This window comes from Oryzias latipes, chromosome 5 (assembly GCF_053564925.1).
Source record: "Oryzias latipes strain Hd-rR chromosome 5, Olatipes_Hd-rR_3.1".
In the NCBI taxonomy this organism is placed as follows: Eukaryota; Metazoa; Chordata; class Actinopteri; order Beloniformes; family Adrianichthyidae; genus Oryzias; species Oryzias latipes.
In genome coordinates this window covers 36331963-36348229 of record NC_136241.1, presented here as the reverse complement: position 1 = coordinate 36348229, position 16267 = coordinate 36331963, and the positions used below count along the sequence as shown (strand labels likewise).

General features: G+C 49.2%; 1 long non-coding RNA gene across 1 annotated transcript; it reads right to left on the bottom strand.

The window, feature by feature from the left end:
* Positions 1-3258: 3258 nt before the first annotated feature.
* On the bottom strand, positions 3259-4044 carry LOC144992251 (uncharacterized). Its single transcript, XR_013656139.1, has 2 exons — positions 3756-4044; positions 3259-3435 (listed from the first exon to the last, which is right to left on the bottom strand). It is a non-coding gene; the product is annotated as an uncharacterized LOC144992251 (long non-coding RNA).
* Between the last annotated feature and the right edge of the window lie 12223 nt (positions 4045-16267).

Genomic DNA, 16267 nt, shown 5'->3' with positions numbered 1-16267 from the left:
AGGGAAGGGGAGGGGGAGGGGGAGGGGGGTGAGCGCAGACCATTTTTAATGGATTGAGTTTTTTTGGAGGATTTCTACTGTTGGTGTTGCACAAATTTAGGGAAATGCCAAATATTTTTGGAGTAATCCCACTGATGAGTTCTAAGATTTAGTCTTTAATGTTTTATAAGACCTAAACATATTAATCACAATAAGTTTTATTTTTTAGATCTAATCCCTCTGATATGTTTCACAAAGACACACACAGGACGTCACACATTAAGAAATTATTGCTAAAAATGAAGCAGGAGTCCAGCTCTAAAAAAAAAAATGCTCTGAAAAATGATAAAAGAGCAAAAAAAAAACGGAATTATTTGATTTGTAATTTCTTATTAATATTTCCAGGCTTTGTTTGTTTTGTTCTGCAGCATGTTCATATTTGTATAATTTTGACAGAATATATTTCTATGGAGAACAAAATATTACAAGTTATTTAAGGTTTAACTTGCGTTATTCTGGATTAATGTTGCTGTTTTTATTCATATTTATGTTCAAAAAGTTCAGTTTAAGAGGTTTAAAAGTTTAGCTTTAGTGTGTTCAGTAAATCTTTATCTTCTTTGGCCCAAAACCTAAAGCTTTTTTTTTAACTTAGGCCCCTGTGTGACTGAGTTTGACCCCCCTGTAATACGAGTCTAGAAAATTCATGCATTTTTTGAGTAAAATGGCTAAATAGAAGATAGGGAACACAACAGGATGTTGTCAAATTTTGTATGTGTGCGGGGGGGGGGGGGGGGGGGGCTGGTGGGGTTACTCGCCCAGGGAGTAAGTTAGTGTAGAACCGCCACTGCTCTCTGTACACAGAGTTCCAGTTTTGTCTGGATAAGTCATTATTCAGAGCATTCATGGTTTTTTCATTTCTTAGCCTTTTGTAGACTGGTTCTTTTATAATTTTCTTTGTCTTCACCTTGATGTCAAATAGTGCAAAAACTGGTAAATGATCAGTTATGTCACATATCATTAGTCCACTCATATGAGTGTATTCTATATTATTTGTAAAAATATTATCAATAAGAGTAGCACTTTGAGTAGTGATTCTGCTGGGTCTTGTTATGGTTGGATAGAAACTCATTCCATACATTCTGCTGATAAAGTCGTCGGTGGCTTTATGTTTGCTGGGGTTTATCAGATCGATATTGAAGTCTCCACAGATGTATAATATTTTGTTATTTAGAGAGGTAAACATCTTTTCCATCCATTCACTGAACACTTCTAAGCTTGACCCTGGCGACCTATAAACACAGCCTATAATGACATTTTTCCCTGAATTGTTACATATTTCAATCGTAAGACATTCCAGTATTCTATCCACTGCCACAGACAATTTATCAATTACCGTAAACTTCATATTGTTTTCCACATATATTGCGACTCCTCCCCCTTTTTTGTTTACTCTGTTCACATAGTTTAGTTCATAGTTTTCCAATTCAAAGTCAGCGTCCTTGTCGCGGCTGAACCAAGTCTCAGATATGGTTATGATATCAAAGGAATGCCCGATGTGCTGTAAATAGTCCTTGATGTCTTCAAAGTTGGTATTCATGCTTCTGCTGTTAAAGTGAGTGATTGACAGTTTTTCTTCTAGGTTAACAGAGTTTTTAAAGTAATCTATGCTGTAATATTTGCTGTCCACATTAACAGTGGAAAAGAATTGATCAGGGTCGATGTCTTGAAGGTTGTTGTCATTATCACTGAATATTTTAAGGTCGGTTTGCTCACCATTCAGATCTCTCTGAGAGTTGTGGTTGCAGGTGATTGTTGTAGAAAAAGTGTTGTTTTTTTAGAAGCCATGGATAGTAGAGTTTGTCTCCTCATCTTGTAAGACCAGCATCTTCACGTATCTCTCGTTTAGACTGTAGTGGGTAAATATTTTTCCAAATCTTCCATGCTCCTGATAAGAACAACCTTGGACTGCTCAGGGGATCCACAGAGTTTGGCATAAATTATACAGTCTTTCACCCAGGTTCCCTGAATTTTCCCCTGCTTTTTCAAGTAACGTACTCTTCTGGCGATGTCGGCATTCCTTTTCGTGAGGTTGTCATTCATGAAAACGTTGGTTCCCCTCAGATTTCTTCCTTGCTTCAATGAAGCTGCTTTGTTTTTCCGATTGACAAACTTTAAGAGGATTGCTGGTTTGTCGCTGGAGATCTGCTCTTGGTCATCCATTCGTTTTTCAATTATATCCATCCTGTAGCACTGCTCCTGCAGAGCCCGGACCTGCTTCACCTCTCCGATAGCATCCAGAATTTGTCCGTGAACAATCTTCATGGCTTTGATCTCTTCCAGCACGGAATCAAGCATCTTCCTCAAGTCTTCATATTCCTCACACACTGGGTTTCTTCTCTGTGGCATGTTAAGAAATTACTTTTCCCAATATTTACGCTTTTATGCGGTAAATAGGGTTGGGAAGTACAGCTGCTTCATGCCTGCGTGGCGTCTTCTCAGAGGACCGGAAGTTTATCCGTTTATACTTATGTCTGTGTGAATGTTTTTACGTCTATTTGAATTGGTTTACATCCGTGTGAACATTGTGACAAAGAACAGGTCTGGGTGGAACCTCGTCTGCCGGAGGAGAAGCTTCATGACGAGTCGGTGTCACGCCGACTCATGTCAGACGAAAATGCAGGAGACACTGAATCCCTGATCTGCAAAAAAATTTACTGAAAAAGTTCACTGTAACTGTAACTGTGGTGATATATACATACAGTACATATACAGTATATATACAGTATATATACAGTACATATATATATATATATATATATATATATATATATATAAAAAACACCCGTCTCACCCTCCGCGGGTGGTTTCTCCTCCAAGCTGGGGTCCTCTACCAGAGGCCTGGGAGCTTGAGGGTCCTGCAGTATCTTAGCTGTTCCTGTTCTTTTCTGGACTGAGAGGTCTGAGGTCTTTCCAGGTATCTGTTGTAGCCACTCCTCCAGCTTGGGGGTTACTGCCCCGAGTGCTCCAATTACCACAGGCACCACTGTCACCTTCACTTTCCAGGCTTTCTCCAGTTCTTCTCTGAGTCCCTGGTATTTCGCCAGTTTCTCATGTTCCTTCTTCCTGATGTTTCCATCGCTTGGCACTGCCACATCCACCACAACGGCTTTCCTCTGTTCTTTATCCACCACTACAATGTCTGGTTGGTTCTCCATTACCATCCTATCAGTCTGGATCTGGAAGTCCCACAGGATCTTTGCCCTCTCATTCTCTACCACCTTCAGGGGTGTTTCCCATTTTGACCTTGGGGTTTCCAGTTCATATTCTGCACACATGTTCCTGTATATTATTCCAGCCACTTGATTGTGGCGCTCCATGTATGCTTTCCCTGCCAGCATCTTACACCCTGCAGTTATGTGCTGGATTGTTTCAGGCACCTCTTTGCACAGCCTACACCTTGGGTCTTGTCTGGTGTGGTAGATCTACACCTTGGGTCTTGTCTGCTGTGGTAGATCTACACCTTGGGTCTTGTCTGGTGTGGTAGATCTACACCTTGGGTCTTGTCTGCTGTGGTAGATCTACACCTTGGGTCTTGTCTGGTGTGGTAGATCTACACCCTGGGTCTTGTCTGGTGTGGTAGATCTACACCTTGGGTCTTGTCTGGTGTGGTAGATCTACACATTGGGTCTTGTCTGGTGTGGTAGATCTACACCTTGGGTCTTGTCTGGTGTGGTAGATCTACACCCTGGGTCTTGTCTGGTGTGGTAGATCTACACCTTGGGTCTTGTCTGGTGTGGTAGATCTGAGCCTCTATTGCTCTGGTGCTCAGGGCTTGTTCCTGAGCTGCCAGGATGAGTGCTTCTGTGCTGTCCTGTAGGCCAGCCCTTTCTAGCCATTGGTAGGATTTCTTGATATAAGGACTTGCCTTACTCGTTGGAGGTATTTAGCTGTTGCAGCTTTCCTTGTTGCCTGCTCCAGGTTGCCATTTGCCTGTGGAATTCCAAGGTACTTGTAACTGCCCTCGATGTCTGCAATTGTTCCTTCTAGTAGTGAGACCCCTCCTGTGTGGACTACATTGCCTCTCTTTGTCACCATCCGGCTGCATTTCTCGAGCCCGAATGACATCCCAATGTCAGTACTGTAGATCACAGGGCATTTATATATATATATATATAAAAAACAAAAAAAACCGCCCCTCTCACCCTCCGCGGGTGGTTTCTCCTCCAAGCTCGGGTCCTCTACCAGAGGCCTGGGAGCTTGAGGGTCCTGCGCAGTATCTTAGCTGTTCCTAGCACTGCGCTTTTCTGGACTGAGAGGTCTGAAGTCTTTCCAGGTATCTGTTGTAGCCACTCCTCCAGCTTGGGGGTTACTGCCCCGAGTGCTCCAATTACCACAGGCACCACTGTCACCTTCACTTTCCAGGCTTTCTCCAGTTCTTCTCTGAGTCCCTGGTATTTCTCCAGTTTCTCATGTTCCTTCTTCCTGATGTTCCCATCGCTTGGCACTGCCACATCCACCACAACGGCTTTCCTCTGTTCTTTATCCACCACTTCAATGTCTGGTTGGTTCTCCATTACCATCCTATCAGTCTGGATCTGGAAGTCCCACAGGATCTTTGCCCTCTCATTCTCTACCACCTTCAGGGGTGTTTCCCATTTTGACCTTGGGGTTTCCAGTTCATATTCTGCACACATGTTCCTGTGTATTATTCCAGCCACTTGATTGTGGCGCGCCATGTATGCTTTCCCTGCCAGCATCTTACACCCTGCAGTTATGTGCTGGATTGTTTCAGGCGCCTCTTTGCACAGCCTACACCTTGGTTCTTGTCTGGTGTGGTAGATCTACATCTTGGGTCTTGTCTGGTGTGGTAGCTCTGAGCCTCTATTGCTCTGGTGCTCAGGGCTTGTTCCTGGGCTGCCAGGATGAGCGCTTCGGTGCTGTCCTTTAGGCCAGCCCTTTCTAGCCATTGGTAGGATTTCTTGATATCAGCCACTTCAGTTATGGTCCGGTGGTACATCCCATGCAGGGGTTTGTCCTCCCATGAGGATCTGTCCTCCAGCACTGTATCCTCTGCTCTCCATTGCCTGAGACATTCACTGAGCACACTGTCATTTGGGGCCTTGAGCTTGATGTACTCATGGATCTTGGATGTTTCATCCTGGATAGTGGCTTCTACGCTCACTAGTCCTCGGCCTCCTTCCTTGCGGCTAGCATACAGTCTCAGGGTGCTGGATTTGGGATGGAACCCTCCATGCATGGTGAGGAGCTTTCGTGTTTTAACATCCGTGGTCTGTATCTCTTCCTTTGGCCATCTTATTATTCCTGCAGGGTATCTGATAACTGGCAGTGTGTAGCTGTTAATTGCCCGGGTCTTATTTTTGCCATTGAGCTGGCTTCTCAGGACTTGCCTTACTCGTTGGAGGTATTTAGCTGTTGCAGCTTTCCTTGTTGCCTGCTCCAGGTTGCCATTTGCCTGTGGAATTCCAAGGTACTTGTAACTGTCCTCGATGTCTTCTATTGTTCCTTCTGGGAGTGAGACCCCCCCTGTGTGGACTATCTTGCCTCTCTTTGTCACCATCCGGGTGCATTTCTCGAGCCCGAATGACATCCCAATGTCAGTACTGTAGATCCTGGTGGTGTGGATCAGGGAGTCAATGTCACGCTCGCTCTTAGCATATAGCTTGATGTCATCCATGTAGAGGAGGTGACTGATGTTGGCCCCATTTCTGAGTCGGTATCCATAGCCAGCCTTGTTGATTATTTGACTGAGGGGGTTGAGACCTATGCAGAACAGCAGTGGGGACAGAGCACCACCTTGGTATATCCCACATTTGATGGACACTTGTGCAAGTGGCTTCCCATTGGCTTCAAGGGTGGTTTTCCACAGCTTCATTGAGTTTCCTATGAAGGCTCTTAGAGTCCTGTTGATGTTGTACAGCTCCAAGCATTCAGTGATCCATGTGTGTGGCATCGAGTCATAGGCCTTCTTGTAATCAATCCAGGCTGTGCACAGGTTGGTGTGTCGTGACTTGCAGTCTTGAGCGACTGTTCTGTCGACCAGGAGTTGGTGTTTGGCTCCTCTGGAGTCTCTACCAATGCCCTTCTGTGTGTTACTCATGAATTGATCCATGTGCCTATTTATCTTGGTTGCAATGATGACTGACATGAGCTTCCATGTTGTGGACAGACAGGTTATTGGCCGGTAGTTGGATGGGACTGCACCCTTTGAGGGATCCTTCTGGATCAGGATCGTTCGCCCTTCCGTTAGCCATTCGGGGTGAGTCCCATCTCTTAGCAGCTGGTTCATTTGTGCTGCCAGGCGCTCGTGGAGTGCGGTAAGCTTCTTTAGCCAGTAGGCATGTATCATGTCAGGGCCCGGTGCTGTCCAGTTCTTCATCCCTGAGACTCTTTCTTGGATGTCTGCCACTGTGATGGTTACTGGATTCTGTTCAGGGAGGTTGCTATGTTCTTTTCTTAGAGAGACCAGCCACTGGGCATTGCTGTTATGTGCTGTCTGTTTCTCCCATATACTTTTCCAGTACTGTTCAGTTTCTAGCCTTGGTGGGTCTGCTCGGCTGTTTTGACCCTGCCACTGAGCGTACACTTTTGCAGGTTGAGTTGCGAAGAGCCTGTTTATTCGTCTGGCTTCATTGTCTCTTGTGTACCTCTTTAGGCGGCTGCTCAAGGCTAGGAGCCTTTGTTTGGCAGTTTCCAGTGCTTCAGGTATGGGCATCTGGCTGTATCTCTTAGGTACTTGCTTTCTCATTGTACCTCTTTGAGCCTCTGTCAGAGGAGATTATGCCACACTCCCACCCTGAGATTGAGTACACAGCCCCAACAACCACAATTATATATATATATATATATATATATATATATATATATATATATATATATATATATATATATATATATATATATATATATATATATATATATATATATAAATGCCCTGTGATCTACAGTACTGATATATATATATACTGATATATATATATATATATATATATATATATATATATATATATATATATATATATGTTAGGTACCAGGAGGGGCCAGGGCGGCCGATATTGTTTTTGATTCACTTCCTGTTTTATTTTGACACTTTTGACGTTTTGACACTTCCGGTTCGGGTCACTAGTTACACTCGTTGTCTTTACCTCATTGATTGTTTTCACCTGTTTCCACTTTAGTCACTGTATATATTCTTTGTCAACCCAGTCATGGTCACAGGATTGTTTCGTTTGTTTGTACTCTCACGAGAATAGTCGATTAAATTCGAGTTATACGTATCCGCTGGCGTCCTGCGTTTGTGTCCACCACCCGACCCTGACATTACGATCCTGTCAACAATGGACACAGCGGGCGCTGATCATTCTGGAGCTGATGCCGGTAACCAGGAGCGTATCATCCAGCTCCAAGCAGAACAGCTTTATTACCTGCGTCGAGGGATGCTGGAGATGGCCGGTCGCCAGGAGCAACAGTTAACTGCGCTCCACAAACGCCTGGACCTCCTGGCCACGCAGGTTCAGCCGTCTTCTTCATCTCACACGCCTCATCCTTCCTCCTCCTCGCCGGCTCCTGTGGCTCCTTTTCAGACTTCTCCGGCTCCTGTGGTGCAGCTGGCCCGACCAGAGAGGTTCTCCGGTGACTCTGGGGACTGCAGGGCGTTCATCACGCAGTGTGAGCTGCACTTCGAACTACACGCCGCAGTGTTCCCTACGGAGCGGTCCAAGGTGGCCTTCATGATATAGCACCTCACGGACAGAGCTGGAGCATGGGCCACAGCAGAGTGGCAACGTGGAGCCACGACCTGCGCATCTCTTCCTGCCTTCCTGGAGGCGTTCACCCAGGTCTTCCAGCACACAAAGCCTGGGAGGGAGGCAGCCCGGGCGCTTATGCGGCTGCGACAGGGGCCTCGGCGGGTGGCTGATTACGCCATAGAGTTCCGGACTCTCGGTTCAGAGAGCGATTGGAACCCCGCTGCGCTGACGGACGCTTTCCTGGAGGGTCTTTCCGAGGAGATGAAGGACCATCTCGCGCCGTTGGAGATCCCGTCGTCCTTGGAGCCCCTGATAGCCCTCGCTATCAGGATTGACAATCGCCTGCAGGATCGCAGAAAAGGACGTCGGGCGGAGGTTCCCCGTTTCGAGGGATGCCCCGTGGACTCTTCACGCTTCTCTCATCATGCTTTGTCTGCTGCTCCCACAGATCCTTCGGAGCCCCTGACGGACGAACCTATGCTTTTGGGACATGGGCGCCTATCCTCCGCTGAACGTAAACGCTGGGTAACGGCAGGTGAGTGCCTTTACTGTGGTCAGCGGGGTCATTTCTGCAGGGCCTGCCCAAAAGTCACCGCTCGTCATTAAGTGTGGGCACACTGACGAGTGGAGGTCCAGCGCTCACCATTTCTATTCCTGCCTCGTGCTTACTGGAGGCTCATATTATTTTTAAGGTTGGGGGGGGTTCCCGTTCGGGCCTTATTGGACTCTGGGGCTGAGCAGAACCTCATGGATGCCGAGCTGGCCAAACAGGCGGGTTGTACCACCGAGTCGCTTCCCCGTCCGTTATTAGTTAGCTCTCTTAATGGTGAGATTGTTTCCACCGTCAACCAAATTACTGAACCAGTCCATCTCATAATTTCAGGTAATCATCACGAGTTCACCCGGTTTTACGTATTCAAGTCATTTCTCAATCCTATAGTTTTGGGGTTTCCCTGGCTCTTGGCTCATAACCCCGTTATCGACTGGCCCTCTGGTCGCATCACTCGCTGGAGTGATTATTGTCATGAGACCTGTTTGCGCTCAGCTCGACATCCGGAGGCCGATCCCGCTGTCCCGGTGGGGCAGCCGCCCTCACCTGACCTATCCGGGGTGCCTTCCGAATACCATGACTTGGGGGAGGTTTTTTATAAGGATCGGGCTCTATCGCTTCCACCTCACAGGCCTTATGACTGTGCCATCACACTGCAGCCAGACGCAACGCTGCCCAAGAACCACCTCTACAACCTGTCGAAACCGGAGAGGGAGGCCATGGAGCGGTACGTGGCTGATTCCCTCAGGTCTGGACTCATCAGGCCGTCCTCATCGCCTGTAGGGGCCGGGTTCTTTTTTGTTGGAAAGAAGGATGGGTCGTTACGACCCTGCATCGACTATCGGGGGTTAAACGCCATTACTGTGAAGAACCGGTATCCCCTTCCTCTGATGCACTCCGCCTTTGAGTCACTGCAGGAGGCCAGGGTGTTCACCAAGTTGGACCTGCGGAACGCCTACCATTTGGTGCGTATCAGGGAGGGTGACGAGTGGAAGACTGCATTCAACACCCCACTCGGACACTATGAATATCTGGTGATGCCTTTCGGTCTGTCTAACGCCCCTGCAGTGTTTCAGGGATTCATTAATGATGTGCTTCGGGATTTTGTTCATCACTTTGTTTTTGTCTACCTGGATGATATCCTGATATTTTCTAAGGATTCCAGCGAGCATAGGCGGCATGTTCGTCTGGTTCTCCAGCGGCTTCTCGAGAACAAACTGTATGTAAAGGCTGAGAAGTGTGAGTTTCACTCCCCTTGTGTTTCGTTTTTGGGGTTTGTCATCGCGGGTGGGGAGGTACGAACCGATCCTGCCAAGGTTAAGGCGGTTGTGGAATGGCCCACCCCTGTTAACCGTAAACAGTTACAATGGTTTTGGGGGTTTGCCAACTTCTTACGCCGCTTTATCCGTAATTTTAGCTCTGTCGCAGCACCCCTCACGAGCCTGACATCCACCTCCTCTGCTTTTCAGTGGACGGAAGCCGCTGAGGCTGCTTTTGTCAAGCTGAAGCATCTGTTCACCACCGCGCCTGTCCTGATCCAACCAGATCCCTCCAACCAGTTCATCGTGGAGGTTGACGCTTCTGATATTGGGGTAGGGGCTGTGTTATCACAGCGGTCGAGCACGGATGACAAGCTCCATCCGTGCGCCTTTTTCTCCCGCCGGCTTAACCCGGCCGAGGTGAACTATGATGTGGGGGACAAGGAGCTTCTAGCGATTAAGTTGGCTCTTGAGGAGTGGAGACACTGGTTGGAGGGGGCGACTCAGCCGTTTGTGGTCTGGACCGACCATAAGAACCTCTCGTACATCCGGACCGCTAAACGGTTGAATCCCAGGCAGGCGAGGTGGTCGTTATTTTTCACCCGTTTTGATTTTGTTGTTTCTTACCGTCCTGGCTCCAAGAATGTAAAACCTGACGCCCTCTCTCAGCAGCAGGAACTTATAGTGAAGGATCAACAACCAAGAACAGTCATACCGGCATCCTGCGTTCTAGGTGCCCTCACTTGGCGGTTGGAAAGGGGCATCAAGGCTGCTCAGGCGCAGGACCCAGACCCAGGTGGGGGGCCGCCTAATAGACTTTTTGTTCCCAGGACCTGTCGCAGCCAGGTTCTCCAGTGGGCTCATGCTACGCGCCTGACCTGCCACCCCGGCATCCGCAGGACCATCTCATTCCTACGCCGACGGTTCTGGTGGCCCAGTCTAGCAAGGGACACCCGGGAGTTTGTTTCCGCCTGCACAGTCTGTGCCCAGAATAAGACCACCAACCAACCTCCTGCTGGGCTCCTACACCCTTTACCAGTCCCGAGCCGTCCTTGGTCCCACATTGCCCTGGACTTCGTCACCGGTCTGCCGTCCTCAGCTGGCAGGACGGTCATCATGACAGTGGTGGACCGGTTTTCGAAGGCAGCCCACTTTGTGGCCTTTCAGAAGCTGCCTTCGGCCGCGGAGACTGCCAAACTCATCACTGATCATGTTTTCCGGCTGCATGGTATTCCGGTGGACCTGGTCTCGTACCGGGGTCCACAGTTCATTTCCCAGGTGTGGAGGTCCTTCTGTGCAGCTTTCGGTGCCACTGCCAGTCTCTCCTCAGGGTTCCATCCTCAGTCTAACGGGCAGGCTGAGAGGACCAATCAGGACCTCGAGGCGGCCCTCCGATGCATCTGCTCTCGTCACCAGACCTCCTGGAGCTCCATGCTTCCCTGGGTGGAGTATGCCCACAACTCCATGACCTCGTCTGCTACTGGTATGTCTCCTTTTGAGTGCTCCCTGGGTTATCAACCTCCTTTGTTCCCGGAGCAGGAGACAGAGGTGGCGGTACCGTCCATCCAACACCTTTACCGCAGCTGCAGACGAGTCTGGAGGGAGGCGCGTGCCGCACTGCTTCGCTCTTCCGCAACCAACAAGAGGCTGGCTGACCGGCACCGCCGCCCAGCCCCCGCCTACGCGCCAGGTCAGTCAGTCCTCCTCTCCACTGCTAATATCAAGTTGCGGACAGAGTCGAGGAAGCTCTCCCCCAGGTACATCGGACCTTTCCAGGTGGTGAGGGTGATTAACCCCGTGGCGGTCCAGTTACGCCTACCACAAACCATGCGGATCCATCCAGTTTTTCACGTGTCTCAGCTTAAGCCACACATCACGAGTCCCCTGCATCCGTCCCCCAAACCACCACCGGCGCCTCGCATCATCGACGGTCAGCCCGCATGGACCTTCCGGCGCATAATGGACGTCAGACGGAGAGGACGGGGCTTCCAATACTTGGTGGACTGGAAGGGGTGTGGGCCTGAAGAACGGTCCTGGGAACCGTCGTCCCGTATTCTGGACAAGGACATGCTCCGGGAGTTCCACCGGCGGCACCCTCACAAACCTGGTGGTGCGCCCAGGGGCGCCCCTTGAGGAGGAGGTACTGTTAGGTACCAGGAGGGGCTGTGATGCTGTAGTAGAGCACGTGATGCTGTAGTAGAGCACGTGATGCTATAGTATCGCGAGAGCCGACGAGAGGAGTGTGGTGAGTTTACTTGGCGGCGCGTAAGTGAAATCTGCGCTGCCCAGAAGAAACCCGCAAACTTATTTAACTAGGAAATAATCGGATCATCAATAATCCACACCTCTCAGGAAAAGTGTTTTTTCTTTCTCTCACATTCATGTTTCTGTTGTTGTTTCGTTGTTTTTGTTTTTTGTTCTTTCTCTTTCCCTCTCTCTTTTCTCTTGTCCCCCCCCCCTTCCCATGTCCTCATATGTGAATCAGGTAAAGTCAACGCAACCACGGTGAGTATTTATTTATGCACGGAACGGGCGCGCACGCAATACTAGCGCGCATAAGAGCATGCACATGCGATCCCGCACACACACGTTGATAAAATGCAAAAATCTCACTTAGGCTCACACAATGTTAATGAAAGCCAATCTCTACCACCTAACATGAACTCTGCCAACATTATCCTTCTTCTAAAACCAGACAAAGACCCCACGAGTCCTTCAAGCTATCGCCCTATTTCTTTAATTAATGCAGATGTAAAAATTATCTGCAAAGCACTAGCACAGAGAATAGAAAAAGTCACTCCTCACATAATTGACTTTGATCAAACTGGATTCATCAAAGGCAGACACTCGGATGACAATGTCCGCAGACTCGTTAACATAATAGACTTTGCCACCATCAAAAACCAGGAAATGACTATACTATCACTGGATGCTGAAAAAGCCTTTGATAGAGTAAATTGGAAGTTCCTCATTCCTGCCCTCCATAAGTTTGGGTTTGGAGAATCATTCATCAATTGGATCAAAATATTATATCACAACCCCAATGCATCAGTTAGAACTAATAAACAGACTTCCAACAGGTTTTTTCTTGGAAGAGGAACTAGACAGGGTTGCCCACTCTCCCCCTCTCTTTTTGCAATATTTATCGAGCCTCTAGCTGCAGCAATAAGACAGAATGAAAGTATTAAAGGAATTAAAACCAAACACAGCCATCATAAAATTAGTCTCTATGCAGATGACATATTACTGTTTTTAAGTAATATACATTCTGTAAATGAAACGGCAACAATCATTAATGAATTCTCTTCTATATCAGACTATTCCATTAATTGGAATAAATCTGTTTTATTACCACTGAACAGTAATGCGGAGCAAGGACTCACAATACCAGTTAAATCAGGCAATATAAAATATCTAGGTATTTATTTTTCCCCCAAAATATCAGAACTGGTGCAGCTAAACTACACCCCATTACTGAAAAACATACAGGACGATCTAACACGCTGGACCAACCTGCCTTTGTCCCTTATGGGCAAGGTAGCCACGGTTAAAATGAAAATCTTACCCAAAGTTAATTATCTCTTCTCAATGATTCCCACACAACCGCCATTAAAATGGTTCAAAACATTAGACTCATCCATATCAAGCTTTTTATGGAACAATAAACCTGCAAGAATTAGTCTAAAAACTTTAAAAACTGCAAAAAGCTGTGGAGGATTAGAATTACCTAACTTCCACAATTACTTTCTTGCAAATAGATTACAATACATCTTAAAATGGTTAAAAAATAATCCAGAAACCAACTCATGGTTAGACTTGGAACAGGCGTTATGTGGAAAGATCAACCTGTCAGATCTTCCATTTATTAGTCAAATAGTTAAAAAACAGGATTGTTTCAAAAGTATTAATATAAATGCCACTTTAACAGCCTGGTGGGAATTTCTCAAAATATCAAAATCATCAATTCAACCGTGCAAAATGACACCCATCTGGAACAACCCAGACATCCTCATAAACAAAAAAATTATCCACTTCCCAGCTTGGCAAGCAGGGGGCATAAAACAACTAGAGCACATAATTATTGATAGAAGATTCATAACTCCCCAGGAACTTCAAGACAAACATGGAATATATAACTTCTTGGAATATCAGCAACTTAAATCAATTATTACTAAAAAGTTTAAATACAGAGACAACGATTTAAAGCTACCAGATGTAGTTACCACTCTGATCAATTTCTCAATGAATAAAACTCTCTCCAAAATATACAAACTTTTATGTAATTTAGATAACAATATTTCACTTCCGACAACAAAATGGGATGCGGATTTGAGCATCAGCACAGATGAAAGTTTTTGGTCAGAACTTTGTCTAAACACCTTTAAAATGACCAAAAATCCAAATCTGCAGCTAATCCATTTCAAAACTCTTCACAGAATTTACTACACTGGACGGAGGATGTTCAAGATGGGTCTCAGTAACTCAGACATTTGTCAGCACTGTGACAGTAATCTACCCGACAGCTACATGCACGCACTGTGGTTCTGCACCACTGTCCAGGCTCTCTGGCAGCAGGTATGTGCCGATCTATCAGTCTGGCTTAAGGTTTCAATCACAGCTTCACCGTCACTTTGTGTGCTTGGTGACATGAGTGCCATCGATGTAGAAGGAGGATTAGGCTCTATCATTTTCATAACTCTTTGCATTGCTAAAAAAACTATTTTAACAAATTGGAAAAGCAAAAAAAATATAAATATAAGTCAACACAGAAATCTGCTGCTTGATCATATCAGCTTGGAAAAAATGTCAGCCCAAAGTTCAAGTAACTTTGAAAGAATTCGGTCTCTCTGGTCTCCCATAGCTAACTCCGTGACTTAGGGGGTGGGGGGGGCATGGTCGTCGCTGCTCCTTGCCCTTCTGCCGTGGGCCGGGGTGGGGGTCGGGGCCTCCTGTGCCTGGCCGGGGGTGGTGGGGGCTCCGTTGGTCGGGGGGTCGGGTCCGCAGCTGGGTGGGGCGGCCTGGGGCGCTGCGTGGTCCTCTGGGCTTGGGTGTGGGGGTGCGTGGTGGGGGGGTGGGGTGGTGGTCTGGCTTGGCTTGGGGGGGTGGTCCCTTTGCCTGTGCTGGGGGGGGTTGGCGGGGGGCGCTGCTCGGGGGGGGCCCAGCGGCGCTGGATGGGCTTCCCGTCTACACCTGGGGCTGGGATCGGCCCTTCCCTGGCTCTGGGGCGGGACGGGACAACCCTCTTGGGGCCCCCGGTCGCTCTGGGTGTCATCCGCTTCGGCTGCGGGGTCTGGGGGTGGGGTGGGGTGGGGGTCTTGTCGGCCCTGTCCTGTGGGGGGGCATTCTGGGGGAGGGGGGGGGCCACTATTGGTACGGGGCAGGGGGGGTTGACGGGTCGGGGTCTCCGCTGAGGCCATCGGCGGTTTCCCCGGCCGGTTGGCTGCCTCGGTCCCGTCGAGGCCTGACCAGAGCTCTTCTAGGGCCGGCGTTTGGGGGTGGGGGCCTGGGCTTGCTCCGGGGGGGGGGGGCGGCGCTTTCTGGCTCCCCTCTCTCTGTGTGGGGGTGGGTGGTGCTGGGCCTGGGGTGTCTGCGCCTCCGGGGGTGGGGCCCCGGGGCTGGGTGGGCCTGGCCCCCTTGCTGGGGGGGGGGGGCGGGGGACGGCTGTTTGACCATCGGGGGACAGTCTATCATCTGTCCCCAACTTACCCCCTTCCTCATATAACCTCATAATAGGGTGAGGGGGTGGGGGGCTTAGCCTGCGATGAGCCTTGGGGGGGGGGGTTTACTAGGCAGTGGCCCCCCTACTGTGGTTGCCGTATGGAGTGGGCCCCCCCTCTTTCGGTTTTATTTGCACCTTAGACATGTAGGGCCCTTGGTAGGGGGGGTGCTTGGACATCACTGCCAGCAAGCAGCGGATGTCCTAGCACCCTACCCGCCAATTTTAACCGCACCTTAGACATTTAGGGGCCCCTTGGTGGGGAGGGTGAGGGGACGTCACTGTGAGTAATCTAGATATGTCCCCTTAGTGCCCTACCCGCCAATTTTAACCGCACCCCCCTTAATACACACACCCCTCCCCCCTCAATATATACATCCCAACATAAACACACACACATGCACACACACACTCTCTCAAACACACATACACGCACACACATTTTGCAAGGAAGGTGGGACCTAGGACCATCTGTCCCCTGCCTCTTCCCTGGTGGGGGGTACGGGCCCCTTTGCAACGGCGGCCGTGTCCCCGGGGTGCTGGCTTCCTGGGCCCGGCGGTGCTCTCTCCGCGCGGTGGGGGGGTTCACATTACATCTGAGCCGGGGGTGTTCGTGTCCCTGGGGGGTGGGTTCTGGTCCTTGCTCCTGAGTGCTGGGCCCCGCCAAATTTCCAACTGTGGCCGAGCCTGGTCGGGCCATATTTACAACACCCCTTGTGGGCCCTCTTTTTTCCCCGGGGTTCCCCCCTTCTGGGCGGGGGCGGCGGGCCCCTGCCTCGCTCCTCCCTGGACCAACCGTGGGCCGGGCGGATGGCTGCCTGGAGTGCGGAGTGGGTCTCCCTTGGGGGGTCCTGGCTCGTACCTGGGGTTGGGGCGGGAGGATGCCCGGAACTCCTGGGTGGTGGTGGGGTGCTCGTCTGGGGCTGTGGGCGTCCTTCTCCGGTGGGGCCCTGCGTTGGGTTCTCCCGGCGCGGCGAGGGGGCTGCTCTCCTGGTTG